Below are 13,958 nucleotides of genomic sequence, written 5' to 3' on the forward strand. Positions count from 1 at the left end.
GATGCTCGAGTTTAGTGGAACTGCACAAAAAGTCCAACTGGTTCAACATTAGGAGCATGTTTTCTCCCAAACCTTTATATCCAATTGGTGGCACTATGAGCTGTTCATTAAGAAGGTACATGGTTTGCTACTATCTTGCTACTCTTTTTGTACTGTCATTAGATAGTAATACTAGTGGTTTGCATGTGAATTTATTGGCAGGGTGGACCTACATTGGAGGTGCAGGACATGATTCAATGACTGGATGCTCAATTTCGGTTGTATCGATTTCACCTCTTCCATCACTGCGAACATGGATATCCTTGGTCTGATGAAGAATAGGCGCTATATTTCTGCTCTGAACAAGCAAATCAATTCAGTATGAAATTGTCCAGGGCAAAACATGACTGTATCAAATTGTCCAGTGCAAAACATGACAGATCTAAGCGGAAGAGACATGTTTAAACCGAAAATACAAGGTGGGGTATATGTTTACTAGCTGCTTGATATTTGTGCAGACAGAGATGTCTGCCCGTTGCTATTTAGCAAACACACAAAGTGACCGCAATTTTGGTTGAACTGCACAAGAGAATAGTATAGTCACTGCATGCAGTGCCATTTGAAAATAGACACAGAAAGATTGGATAGTCACTTCATGGACTGCAGAAAAGTAGTACTGTACTATTTATTGGCCAACACTAGGTGCTTCATTGCTTTGGTCTGATTATACAATGGGCATCATTTTGCCTAAGTTAAAGTTTGTATTCCGAAAATAGTCTCGCCGTGTGATCAAGAGAAGACCAAATCATATTGCAGTGGATGTTCCTCCATCATGTGTGGTTCATTCCCATGGTTCCAGCTGTTGGTGAAACCACTTACGTTTGCAAGAGGAATTGTAGACTTCACAAACAAATTTGTCATTCAGTCTGTACTGAATGTTGGCCAAGAGAAGCATCCATGTTAGTAGGAAGAACATATGTTTTTTCTAGATCTTTGCTTTTGGAGCTACATATTTGTATATGATCTGTGAATCATTGAGATGCATTAACATGTTGATCTTATGTATGGGAATCGTACTAGTTGGTTTTAGTTGTGGCTGATCTTTGCTTTTGGAGCTACATATTTGTATATGATCTGTGAATCATTGAGATGCATTAACAGTTCCTTATATCTGTTCGCTCAGTGTTTACAAGTTACCGATCGATCACTAGCTAGCCTACTAATGCGCTCCTGGCTGTTTTAGTTGCGACGCAAGATCCGAAGTGGCAGTTTTTTGAATAGAAATGCCTACCTCTGAAGAAACTGACAAGCTGCTCTGAAGAAAATGCCATGCGAATCTGAAGAAACTGCTAGCAAAAACGTTCGCAAATGCCTTATCTCCCAGCTAAAGTTCATCAATTAATGCCCTCGGCTGCGACTCGTTGCATGCTGCTCCGCGTACTGGCTGCGAGCGATTTTGAGTGCCCGCATGCAGCCGGCCGTAATTAAGGCAGCTAACTGATGCGAAAAAAGATGCGCTTTAATTGTTGCGGGCCTTTTAAATCCGTGGAATCATTATTGACAAGGAGGGAGATGATTCGAGTGCACTCGTTTGACCGTAAGGCCGGCGTGCGACCCAGCACGGACGGGACGGGACGGCACAGTCAGAATTTCAGTTTCTCTAGTTTTCCACGGCAAGCTGGCGCGCTAAGCCATGCCTGCTTCATTATGCATTGAATTCCGATGACCGTCGCGCTACCTTCCGCTTATAAGTACTGTTTCTCGGCCTTCTATGGTGGCACCGTGACCCAACTCGCCCTATCCTCATAAGCCCCCACCGGCCCGACGTTGCTCGCCACTTATCCTCGCTCTCGCCACGTCCGCCATGCCCCCGCCCGTCCGCGATAGGCGTGGCCGGAGGCGGTCACCGCCGGAACTAGTGTTCGGTTTTTCACCGGAAGGCAGACGGAGGGAGGAGGCATTCTATCGGTCTTTAGATGGCAATGCGGAGATCGAGGACTTGTTGGAGCGCGACCGCCTGGCGGAGGAGCAGGAGTTGTTGGAGCGCGACCGCTTGGCGGATGAGCAGCGTATCGCCGATTTGCGCCGCCAGCGGGACATGGAGCAGCAGCGCACCGACGCTCTGAGTCGCGAGCAGAGCGCCCGCACGTGGGCCGACTACGTGGAGGCCGGCGCCCGGCAAATAGCCCTGGAGGCTGTCGGGCACGCACGCGTTCGCGACGCCGATTTTTACTACCAGCTCGTCAAGTGGGTTTCCCGCTTAGAAGCCGAAGCTTCGGTGGACCACGCCGGCATGGAAAGGGCCAACGCGCGCGAGCAACGCGCCCTATCGCACCTCTGGCAAGTCCGAGGCGAGGCGGAGGACGCCGGTGCCGGCGTTTAGCGTGTACCGCAGATGGCGGCCGGCATCGTCTAGTTAGCTAAGAGTAAGTTAGTACTTGTACGCTACTAGAGTATTAGTGGAAGTAGATAGTTAACTTGGCTATGATGGTTGTCAACGTGGAAGTTCAGTACTCTATATGTGGATCAGACCTGTTACTTTGCTCTGAATGTTGAACTTTCCGTTTGAACATATGGAATGGGCTGTTATTTTTTTAAATGGGTTGTATTTGTCCTCCACGGGTTTAGAGGCTGACTTGTGGGCCTACCAAGTTGACGCGTACACAACCAGGAGATGATTGTACGTGGAGAGGATGACAGCAGGGACCCGCCAAGGTCATGGCAGTACGCAAGCAAAGTGCCTCCTTATTTCAATCCAATAAAAAATGGCTCCTCGTAATGGATTTCTGACATCTGGGTCCCATGCCATTGTCAACGTAGTCAATAAACGAGAGAGTTGCACAACGAGCGGCTGACATCAGGGACCCAGCAGCTCGCCCAGTTATTTTTGTTTTGGGTTAATTTGATAAATGCCACTCCAAATCTGGTGTTTCTAAGAAATGCCATTGCAATTTCCAAACTTTGAAAAATGCCATTTCATGCCATCCCCAGTGGCATTTTTCGAAGTCTGGAGTGGCGTTTTTCAAAGTTTGCAAATTGCAGTGGCGTTTTCCAAAGTTTGCAAAAATTGCAGTGGCATTTTTCAAAGTTTGGAAATTGCAGTGGCATTTTTATGAATCGCCATATTTGTTGTGGCATTTATCTAATTTGTTTTTGAGACGGAAGCAGGGTGTCAACTGGGCTGTGCGGGGCACTCTGGCATGTCTAGACAGCCTTCTCTTTTATGTTTACCACAGACCAGCCCAGTAGTTTTTTTTCTTTCTGAAAATGGCTAGCCCAGTTTTTTTGTGATTTGCCAAGTAAGTCGCTTTGTCAGGCCTATTGGGCTGCAAATCTTTCAAGACGAGGAGAGCTTCATTCGGCTGGACGAGAAAATGGCCTATCAGTAATGAGAAATGGGCTGTACATTTTTAAAACACATCAAACCGGCAATTACTTTCAAATTTCTTTTTTTCATTTCAAGATTTTAAATTGCATTAATTTTTATGCGTGGACAATTTGTTGGATTTTATATTGATATACATTTATTTTTAAAATCAGTTTGAATGTGACTCGAAATTTCGGGATTAAAAACAGTTCGGACCGCACCGAAATATGCAACATTTCGTATAATTTTTTAACCGTGGCCACAATATGGGCTGTAATGCTAACAAAAAGAATATGGGCTCCAAAAAAACCTTCAGAATTAGCAAATGGGCTGTAAATTATTAGAAATAATGGCAGATGGGTTGTATGCTGTTTTCCACAGATTTGAGGCTTTCCTAAAAAAAGGTTGACGCACAAGCAGTGACTGTTGGATGTCCATCCAACGGCCGTCGTGCTTCTTCAATCTCTGCTCTTCCTGCTCCAGCCGCTCAAACAAGCGCCGGCGGGACTGCCTGCTCCCTCCTCCCCGCGGCCGGCTGTGCTGCCGCGCAGGCTTCACCGCCCCACCGTACTCCCATCGCTGGCCTAGCCATCCCTCTACTCACCCACACCTGTTGTTATTCTCCGGCGACAGCAGACGAACCAGTAAACCCTCGTATAGTCGTACTCCCCTCCGCGTGGGAAACAACTGCCGAGTCTTCCCTGCCTCCGTGTCGTTCCCTTCCTAGGCCTCGCCGTCGTCCACCGCCCTGGTGCTCCTGGCGCGGCCTGGTCAACGTGGTCAACGACCGACATGCATCTGAAGTGGACTGTACGTGGAGAGGCTGACAGCTGGGTCCACGGCCGCACGCAAGGAAATGCCTCCTTATTACGCGCAAAATAATGATTCCTCCACCTGACATCTGGGACCCACCGAAAGGGCCTCTGCATTTCGCGAAAAAAACGTTACCGCCGCTGACAGCTCGGACCCACCAGCTATATCTTCGCACGCAAGGAAGTGCGTCCTTATTACGCACAAAAAAATGAATACTCCCCCTGCTAGCTGGGACCCAGTATAGTGGCAGGCTGACTTGTGGGCCTACTAAGTTGATGGGGACGGAGGGCTTTGTCAACTTAGTCAATATGCACGATTCTAGCTCCAGTGACCGTATGATGTCCATCCAACGGCTGTAGTGCTTCTTCAACCTCTGGTCTTGTTGCTCCAGCCGCCCAGAGCAGCGCCGGTCGTGCCGCATGCTCCTGCCTCCCGTGGTCGGCTGTGCTGCCGCGGAGAACTCACCGCCCCCTACTATTCCCACAACTGGCCAGGCCCTGCGGCGACGTCAGCCTCACACCGTAGTCGAACCAGTGAACCCTCGTACTCCTCTCTGCGCGGGCTTCCACTGCCGCGTCTTCCCCGGCTCCGCTCATCCCCTTCCTAAGCCTGGCCGTCGTCCACCGCCCTGGTGCTCTCGGCGCGGCATGGTCAACGTGGTCAAGGAACGGCTTCCATCGGACGTGGACTATACATGGAGAGGCTGACAGCTGGGTCCACAGCCGCAGCAAGGAAGTGCCTCCTTATTACGCGGAAAATAATTATTCCTCCACCTAACAGCGGGGACCCACCGGACGGGCCACCGTATTTCGCGAAAAAACGTTTCCCCCTGACTGCGGGGACCCACCAGCTACATCTTCGCACGCAAGGAAGTGCGTCCGGGCAAAAAAAATGATTCGCCCCCCTGACTGCTGGGACTCACCAGCTACATCTTCGCAGGCAAGGAAGTGCCTGACAGTCGGGACCCACCTAGTCGAAGCGTGCGTAGCATTGTCATTCTGGTCGCGAACGTGTACGTACATACTGGTCGATGTAGAGGCGCGCACGTGTCATAGTAGAGCCGCGCACGTGTCGTAGTAGAGGCGCGCACATAGCATGTACACGTATGTACAGCGACCAGTGTGCAAGAAAGAAAATACGGCCACGTACGTACATACAGGCAGGGTCTCGAACGCCTACTCACGCATACGTACGGCCAGGGCTCGTGTACATGGCTGGGTCGAAACGGAGAAACAACGTCGTCGTCATGTTCATGGGGAGCCAACCGGCTGGGTCGGAACGGAATGCGTCATCGTGTTCATCGGGAGGGCTTGGACGGAACAGCCGATGGAAACGAGGCCTGGCGTACCGCAGAACGGAGGAAACAGCCTTGTGTTCGACCGGCCACGTTTGAAACGGGATCCTGTTCATCGGGAGGGGTCTGGCGTACCTCAAAACGGAGGAAACGAACCTCCTACGGTCGAAACGGGGGTACTGTTGATCGGGAGGGGTGTGGCGTACCGCAAAACGGAGGAAACGGACTTGTGTTGGAGCGCTACGGTCGAAACGGGGGTCCTGTTCATCGGGAGGGGTGTGGCGTACCGCAAAACGGGACTCCACGGGACATTGTTCATCTCCACCGTCGACCCCCTCCAGCCTCCATGGGCTCCTGTTCATCCACCGTCGACCTCCTCCAGCCTCCACCTGCGACTGTTCATCCACGGGCTCCTGTTCATCCAGCCTCCACCACGCGCTACTCCACCGGCTACTGTTCAACCAGCCCTCTCCACGGGCTCCTGTTCAACCACCCCTCCACGGGCTACTGTTCATCCAGCCCTCCATCGTCCACTGTTCATTCTGCCCTCCACGGGGTGGTCCTGTTCATCCTGCCCTCCACGGGGTCCTGTTCATCCAGCCCCAACCGGCTCGATCGATCGGGGTCCTGTTCATCCACCCCCACCGGGAACTGTTCACCCAAACCCCCAGCAACGCTCATTGTTCATCCGGAGGCAGCATCGATCGGCTTCAGTTAGCAGCAGTAACGAAGGAATCGCTCGATCGGGTTCAGTTAACAGCCATCGATCGATCGCTCGGGTTCAGTAACGCGTAGCCTGTAGTGCAATCACTCGGGTTCAGTTAGAGCCCAATGCCTCGCTCGGGTTCAGTTAGAGCCAACGCCTCGCACACACGCGCGTACGTGTACGAGAGAAACACGCATCGCTCGGCCCCCGACCTCCCACCGTAACCGGGAACTCCCCGAAATTTTCCTCGCCCTCGCTTCTACCACGGTTTTTTCCGTCATGGACGGCCCAAAGAATGTCATGCAGCTGCGTCTCCGGCCCGCCCAGGACGAAAAGCCCATTTTCTGTCATGATTTTTTGTCATAGAAGTAGGAGCCCACCACATCTATGATGATACCGGGTTTTGTCACAATTACCTTCATAGAAGTGTCATATGTATGACAGAAAAAAAAATTGTTCGGCCCAAAATGTCACGGATGTGTCTTTTTTTTGTAGTGGATAATTTTGACCGCTGTCCAGTGATCTACCCCTGGATCACTATTGTACTCCCTTGCCAAAATCAGTGTAGGGTATACAATAGATCTGGTACACAACATGGCATACTTTATAGAACCTATGGCCAAGGCATAGGGAATGACTTTCATTCTCTTTCTATCTTCTGCCGTGGTCGGGCTTTGAGTCTTACTCAATTTCACAGCTTGTAACATAGGCAAGAACTCTTTCTTTGACTGTTCCATTTTGAACTACTTCAAAATCTTGTCAAGGTATGTACTCATTGAAAAAAGTTATCAAGCGTCTTGATCTATCTCTATAGATCTTGATGCTCAATATGTAAGCAGCTTCACAGAGGTCTTTCTTTGAAAAACTCCTTTCAAACACTTCTTTATGCTTTGCAGAATAATTCTACATTATTTCCGATCAACAATATGTCATACACATATACTTATCAGAAATGTTGTAGTGCTCCCACTCTCTTTCTTGTAAATACAGGCTTCACCGTAAGTCTGTATAAAACTATATCCTTTGATCAACTTATCAAAGCGTATATTCCAACTCCGAGATGCTTGCACTAGTCCATAGATGGATCGCTGGAGCTTGCATATTTCATTAGCACCTTTAGGATTGACAAAACCTTCTGGTTGCATCATATACAACTCTTATTTAATAAATCCATTAAGGAATGCAGTTTTGTTTATCCATTTACCAGATTTCATAAAATGCGGCAATTGCTAACATGATTCGGACAGACTTAAGCATAGATACGAGTGAGAAACTCTCATCGTAGTCAACACCTTGAACTTGTCGAAAACCTTTTGCGACAATTCTAGCTTTGTAGATAATGACACTACTATCAGCGTCCGTCTTCCTCTTGAAGATCCATTTAATCTCAATGGCTCGCCGATCATCGGGCGAGTCAATCAAAGTCCATACTTTGTTCTCATACATGGATCCCATCTCAGATTTCATGGCCTCAAGCCATTTCGCGGAATCTGGGCTCATCATCGCTTCCTCATAGTTCGTAGGTTCGTCATGGTCAAGTAACATGACCTCCAGAACAGGATTACCGTACCACTCTGGTGCGGATCTCACTCTGGTTGACCTACGAGGTTCGGTAGTAACTTGATCTGAAGTTACATGATCATCATCATTAGCTTCCTCACTAATTGGTGTAGTAGTCATAGGAACAGATTTCTGCGATGAACTACTTTCCAATAGGGGAGCAGGTACAGTTACCTCATCAAGTTCTACTTTCCTCCTACTCACTTCTTTCGAGAGAAACTCCTTCTCTAGAAAGGATCCATTCTCAGCAATGAATATCTTGCCTTCGGATCTGTGATAGAAGGTGTACCCAACAGTTTCCTTTGGGTATCCTATGAAGACATATTTCTCCGATTTGGGTTCGAGCTTATCAGGATGAAACTTTTTCTTATAAGCATCGCAACCCCAAATTTTAAGAAAGACAACTTTGGTTTCTTGCCAAACCACAGTTCATACGGTGTCGTCTCAACGGATTTAGATGGTGCCCTTTTTAACGTGAATGCAGCTGTCTCTAATGCATAACCCCAAAACTATAGTGGTAAATTGGTAAGAAACATCATAGATTGCACTATATCCAATAAAGTACGGTTATGACATTCGGACACACCATTATGCTGTGGTGTTCCAGGTGGCACGAATTTGTGAAACTATTCCACATTGTTTTAATTGAAGGCCAAACTCGTAACTCAAATATTTTACCTCTACGATCATATCATAGAAAATTTTATTTTTGTTACGATGGTTCTCCACTTCACTCTGAAATTCTTTGAACTTTTCAAATGTTTCAGACTTGTGTTTCATCAAGTAGATATACCCATATCTGCTCAAATCATCTGTGAAGGTCAGAAAATAATGATACCCGCCGCGAGCCTCAACACTCATCGGATTGCATACATCAGTATGTATTATTTCCAATAAGTCAGTTGCTTGCTCCATTGTTCCGGAGAACGGAGTTTTAGTCATCTTGCCCATAAGGTATGGTTCGCAAGCATCAAGTGATTCATAATCAAGTGATTCCAAAATTCCATCAGCATGGAGTTTCTTCATGCGCTTTACACCAATATGACCTAAACGGCAGTGCCACAAATAAGTTGCACTATAATTATTAACTTTGCATGTTTTGGCTTCAATATTATGAATATGTGTATCACTACGATCGAGATCCAACAAACCATTTTCATTGGGTGTATGACCATAGAAGGTTTTATTCATGTAAATAGAACAACAATTATTCTCTAACTTAAATGAATAACCGTATTGCAATAAACATGATCAAATCATATTCATGCTCAACGCAAACACAAAATAACACTTATTTAGGTTCAACATTAATCCCGAAAGTGTAGGGAGCGTGCGATGATGATCATATCAATCTTGGAACCACTTCCAACACACATTGTCACTTCACCCTTAACTAGTCTCTGTTCATTCTGCAACTCCCGTTTCGAGTTACTACTCTTAGCAACTGAACCAGTATCAAATACCGAGGGGTTGCTACGAACACTAGTAAAATACACATCAATAATCTGTATATCGAATATACCTTTGTTCACTTTGCCATCCTTCTTATCCGCCAAATACTTGGGGCAGTTCTGCTTCCAGTGACCATTCCTTTTGCAGTAGAAGCACTTAGTCTCAGGCTTAGGTCCAGACTTGGGCTTCTTCACTTGAGCAGCAACTTGCTTCCTGTTCTTCTTGAAGTTCCCCTTCTTCCCTTTGCCCTTTTCTTGAAACTAGTGGTCTTGTTAACCATCAACACTTGATGTTTTTCTTGATTTCTACCTTCATCGATTTCAGCATCACGAAGAGCTTGGGAATTACTTTCGTCATCCCTTGCATATTATAGTTCATCACGAAGTTCTACTAACTTGGTGATGGTGACTAGAGAATTCTGTCAATCACTATTTTATCTGGAAGATTAACTCCACTTGATTCAAGCAATTGTAGTACCCAGACAATCTGAGCACATGCTCACTGGTTGAGCTATTCTCCTCCATCTTGTAGGCAAAGTACTGTCAGAGGTCTCATACCTCTTGACACGGGCATGAGTATGAAATACCGATTTCAACTCTTGGAACATCTTATATGCTCCATGGCGTTCAAAACATTTTTGAAGTCCCGGTTCCAAGCCGTAAAGCATGGTGCACTAAACTATCAAGTAGTCATCATACCGAGCTTTTGTCAAAACGTTCATAACGTCTGCATCTGCTCCTGCAATAGGTCTGTCACCTAGCGGTGCATCAAGGATATAATACTTCTGTGCAGCAATGAGGATAATCCTCAGATCACGGATCCAATCCGCATCATTGCTACAAATATCTTTCAACTTAGTTTTCTCTAGGAACATATCAAAATAAACAGGGGAGCTAAACGCGAGCTATTGATCTACAACATAGATATGCTAATACTACCAGGACTATGTTCATGATAAATTAAAGTTCAATTAATCATATTACTTAAGAACTCCCACTTAGATAGACATTCCTCTAATCCTCTAAGTGATCACGTGATCCAAATCAACTAAACCATAACCGATCATCACGTGAAATGGATTAGCTTTCAATGGTGAACATCACTATGTTGATCATATCTATTATATGATTCGCGCTCGACCTTTCAGTCTCAGTGTTCCGAGGCCATATCTGCATATGCTAGGCTCGTCAAGTTTAACCTGAGTATTCCGCGTGTGCAAAACTGTCTTGCACCCGTTGTAGATGGACGTAGAGCTTATCACACCCGATCATCACGTGGTGTCTGGGCACGACGAACTTTGGCAACGGTACATACTCAGGGAGAAAACTTTTATCTTGAAATTTAGTGAGAGATCATCTTATAATGCTACCGTCAATCACAGCAAGATAAGATGCATAAAAGATAAACATCACATGCAATCAATATAAGTGATATGATATGGCCATCATCATCTTGTGCTTGTGATCTCCATCTCCGAAGCACCGTCATGATCACCATCGTCACCGGCGCGACACCTTGATCTCCATCGTAGCATCGTCGTCGTCTCGCCAACTATTGGTTCTACGACTATCGCTACCGCTTAGTGATAAAGTAAAGCAATTACATGGCGATTGCATTGCATACAATAAAGTGACAACCATATGGCTCCTGCCAGTTGCCGATAACTTGGTTACAAAACATGATCATCTCATACAATAAAATATAGCATCATGCCTTGACCATATAACATCACAACATGCTCTGCAAAAACAAGTTAGACGTCCTCTACTTTGTTGTTGCAAGTTTTACGTGGCTGCTACGGGCTGAGCAAGAACCGTTCTTACCTACGCATCAAAACCACAACGATAGTTCGTCAAGTTAGTGTTGTTTTAACCTTCTCAAGGACCGGGTGTAGCCACACTCGGTTCAACTAAAGTTGGAGAAACTAAGTTGGAGAAACTGACACCTGCCAACCACCTGTGTGCAAAGCACGTCGGTAGAACCAGTCTCGCGTAAGCGTACGCGTAATGTCGGTCCGGGCCGCTTCATCCAACAATACCGCCGAACCAAAGTGTGACATGCTGGTAAGCAGTATGACTTGTATCGCCCACAACTCACTTGTGTTCTACTCGTGCATATAACATCTACGCATAGACCTGGTGCGCCCCCTCCTGGCCGGGAGTAGGACTCCCTCCCTTTTCCTTGTTGGATTAGGAGAAGATGGGGAAAGAGGTGGAGGAGAAGAAGGAAAGGGGGGGCGCCGCCCCCTCTCCTTGTCCTATTCGGACTAGGGGGGAGGGGCGCGCGGCCCTTGCCCTGGCCGCCTCTCCTCTTCTCCACTAAGGCCCACTATGGCCCATCAACCCCGGGGGGGTTCCGGTAACCCCTCCGGTACTCCGGTAAAATCCCGATTTAACCCAGAACACTTCCGATATCCAAATATAGGCTTCCAATATATCAATCTTCATCTCTCGACCATTTCGAGACTCCTCGTCATGTCCGTGATCACATCCGGGACTCCGAACAACCTTCGGTACATCAAAACATATAAACTCATAATATAACCGTCATCGAACTTTAACCGTGCGGACCCTACGGGTTCGAGAACAATGTAGACATGACCGAGACACGTCTTCGGTCAATAACCAATAGCGGAACCTGGATGCTCATATTGGCTCCCACATATTCTACGAAGATCTTTATCGGTCAAACCGCATAACAACATACGTTGTTCCCTTTGTCATCGGTATGTTACTTGCCCGAGATTCGATCGTCGGTATCTCAATACCTAGTTCAATCTCGTTACCGGCAAGTCTCTTTACTCATTCCGTAATACATCATCCCGCAACTAACTCATTAGTTGCAATGCTTGCAAGGCTTATAGTGATGAGCATTACCGAGGGGGCCCAGAGATACCTCTTTGACAATCGGAGTGACAAATCCTAATCTCGAAATACGCCAACCCAACAAGTACCTTCGGAGACATCTGCAGAGCACCTTTATAATCACCCAGTTACGTTGTGACGTTTGGTGGCACACAAAGTGTTCCTCCGGTAAACGGGAGTTGCATAATCTCATAGTCATAGGAACATGTATAAGTCATGAAGAAAGCAATAGCAACATACTAAACGATCGAGTGCTAAGCTAACGGAATGGGTCAAGTCAATCACATCATTCTCCTAACGATGTGATCCCGTTAATCAAATGACAACTCATGTCTATGGCTAGGAAACATAACCATCTTTGATCAACGAGCTAGTCAAGTAGAGGCATACTAGTGACACTCTATTTGTCTATGTATTCACACATGTATCATGTTTCCGGTTAATACAATTCTAGCATGAATAATAAACATTTATCATGAAATAAGGAAATAAATAATAACTTTATTATTGCCTCTAGGGCATATTTCCTTCAAAAACATCTCTGATTAGCTATTCATCCGAACACCTGTTCTCCATATTAATCAATTCAGAAAGCTTTAGTAAGAAATATATTACCTCGCCTCATGCTTGGACTGCTAGGAACCCAAGGGTCGTCCCATATATTAATTTGTGTGCCATCTCCAACTCTCCATCTATGCCTTTTTTTGAAAGTTTGAATGCCACTCCACAAACTTTGCCATGTATAGGAGCTTCCTTTTTTCAGGGGACAATTTAGGAGGTCGCCACCCGAAAAATATTTTGCACTCAAGACTCTTTTTCTCGAATACGTGAGGTTGTGTATCATTCCATTGATAGGGTGAGAGAGAATACAAGGTTGGCGTCCTGGGTATTGTGCACATTAGATGGCGGTACCCAGGCGCAGAGGTGAGCAGAGAGAAGTAGGAGGATGCTCAGCCTCGGTAGTTACATTTTATGTTACAGGAATGGTCCGACCGAGCCCTTTGGCGTCAGCTCTTGCCCATAGTTTTGCCTCCAGTTTGATGTCGTTGAGAAGTTTGTCGTGGGAGGGTGTTATGTTGTCGAAGAGGACTGCGTTGCGGTGCTTCTAGATGGCCCAGGATGTGAGGATGATTAGGGAGTTAAGTCCTTTGTGTAGGCTGGCCGGCATGTTTGTCTTTGTCGCGGTCCACCAGTCGAAGAAGCCGGTGCTGCCATCTACAGTATTGTGGGTATGCAGCACCAGGCCAAGATGTCATGCCAAATAATGCGCGAGAAGACACACCCAACGAGGAGGTGGTGGAGAGTTTCGTCGTCCTAGCCGCGCAGATTGCAGATGGGGTCGTGCGGCAAGTCGTGTCGCGCGCGACGGTTGACGGTCCAACATCGATTGAGGGAGGCTAGCCAGAGAAGGATCTTCGCATTGGAGGGAGCCCAAGTCTTCCAGATGAGCTGCCAGTAGAGTGCGGTGGTAGCCCCAAGGAATAGCACGTGGTAGGTAGACCGCGCCGTGTAGTCATCGATAGTCCACTTCCAGGAGAGCTTATCTGGCTCCTCAGAGAGTTCAATGCCTTGGAGTAACCTCTGCATCTCAACGTACTCGATGACCACATAGGGGGTTTAGGTTGCCGTGGATGTCCGCGATCCAGCCACGATCGGTGAGAGCCTCACTAACAAGTCGCCGTCCTCTACGTCGCCTTGGGATGAGGGAGGACAAGGTGGGCGCGATCTCAGGGATAGATATACCATGGAGCCAATGATCCTGCTAGAACTTGCAGGTGTTGCCTGTTGGGGAACGTAGCAGAAATTCAAAATTTTCCTACGTGCCACCAAGATCAATCTAGGAGATGCTAGCAACGAGAGGGGAGGAGTGCATCTACATACCCTTGTAGATCGCGAGCGGAAGCGTTCAAGAGAACGGGGTTG

Source organism: Triticum aestivum, chromosome 2D (genome assembly GCF_018294505.1).
Source record: "Triticum aestivum cultivar Chinese Spring chromosome 2D, IWGSC CS RefSeq v2.1, whole genome shotgun sequence".
NCBI lineage: Eukaryota > Viridiplantae > Streptophyta > Magnoliopsida > Poales > Poaceae > Triticum > Triticum aestivum.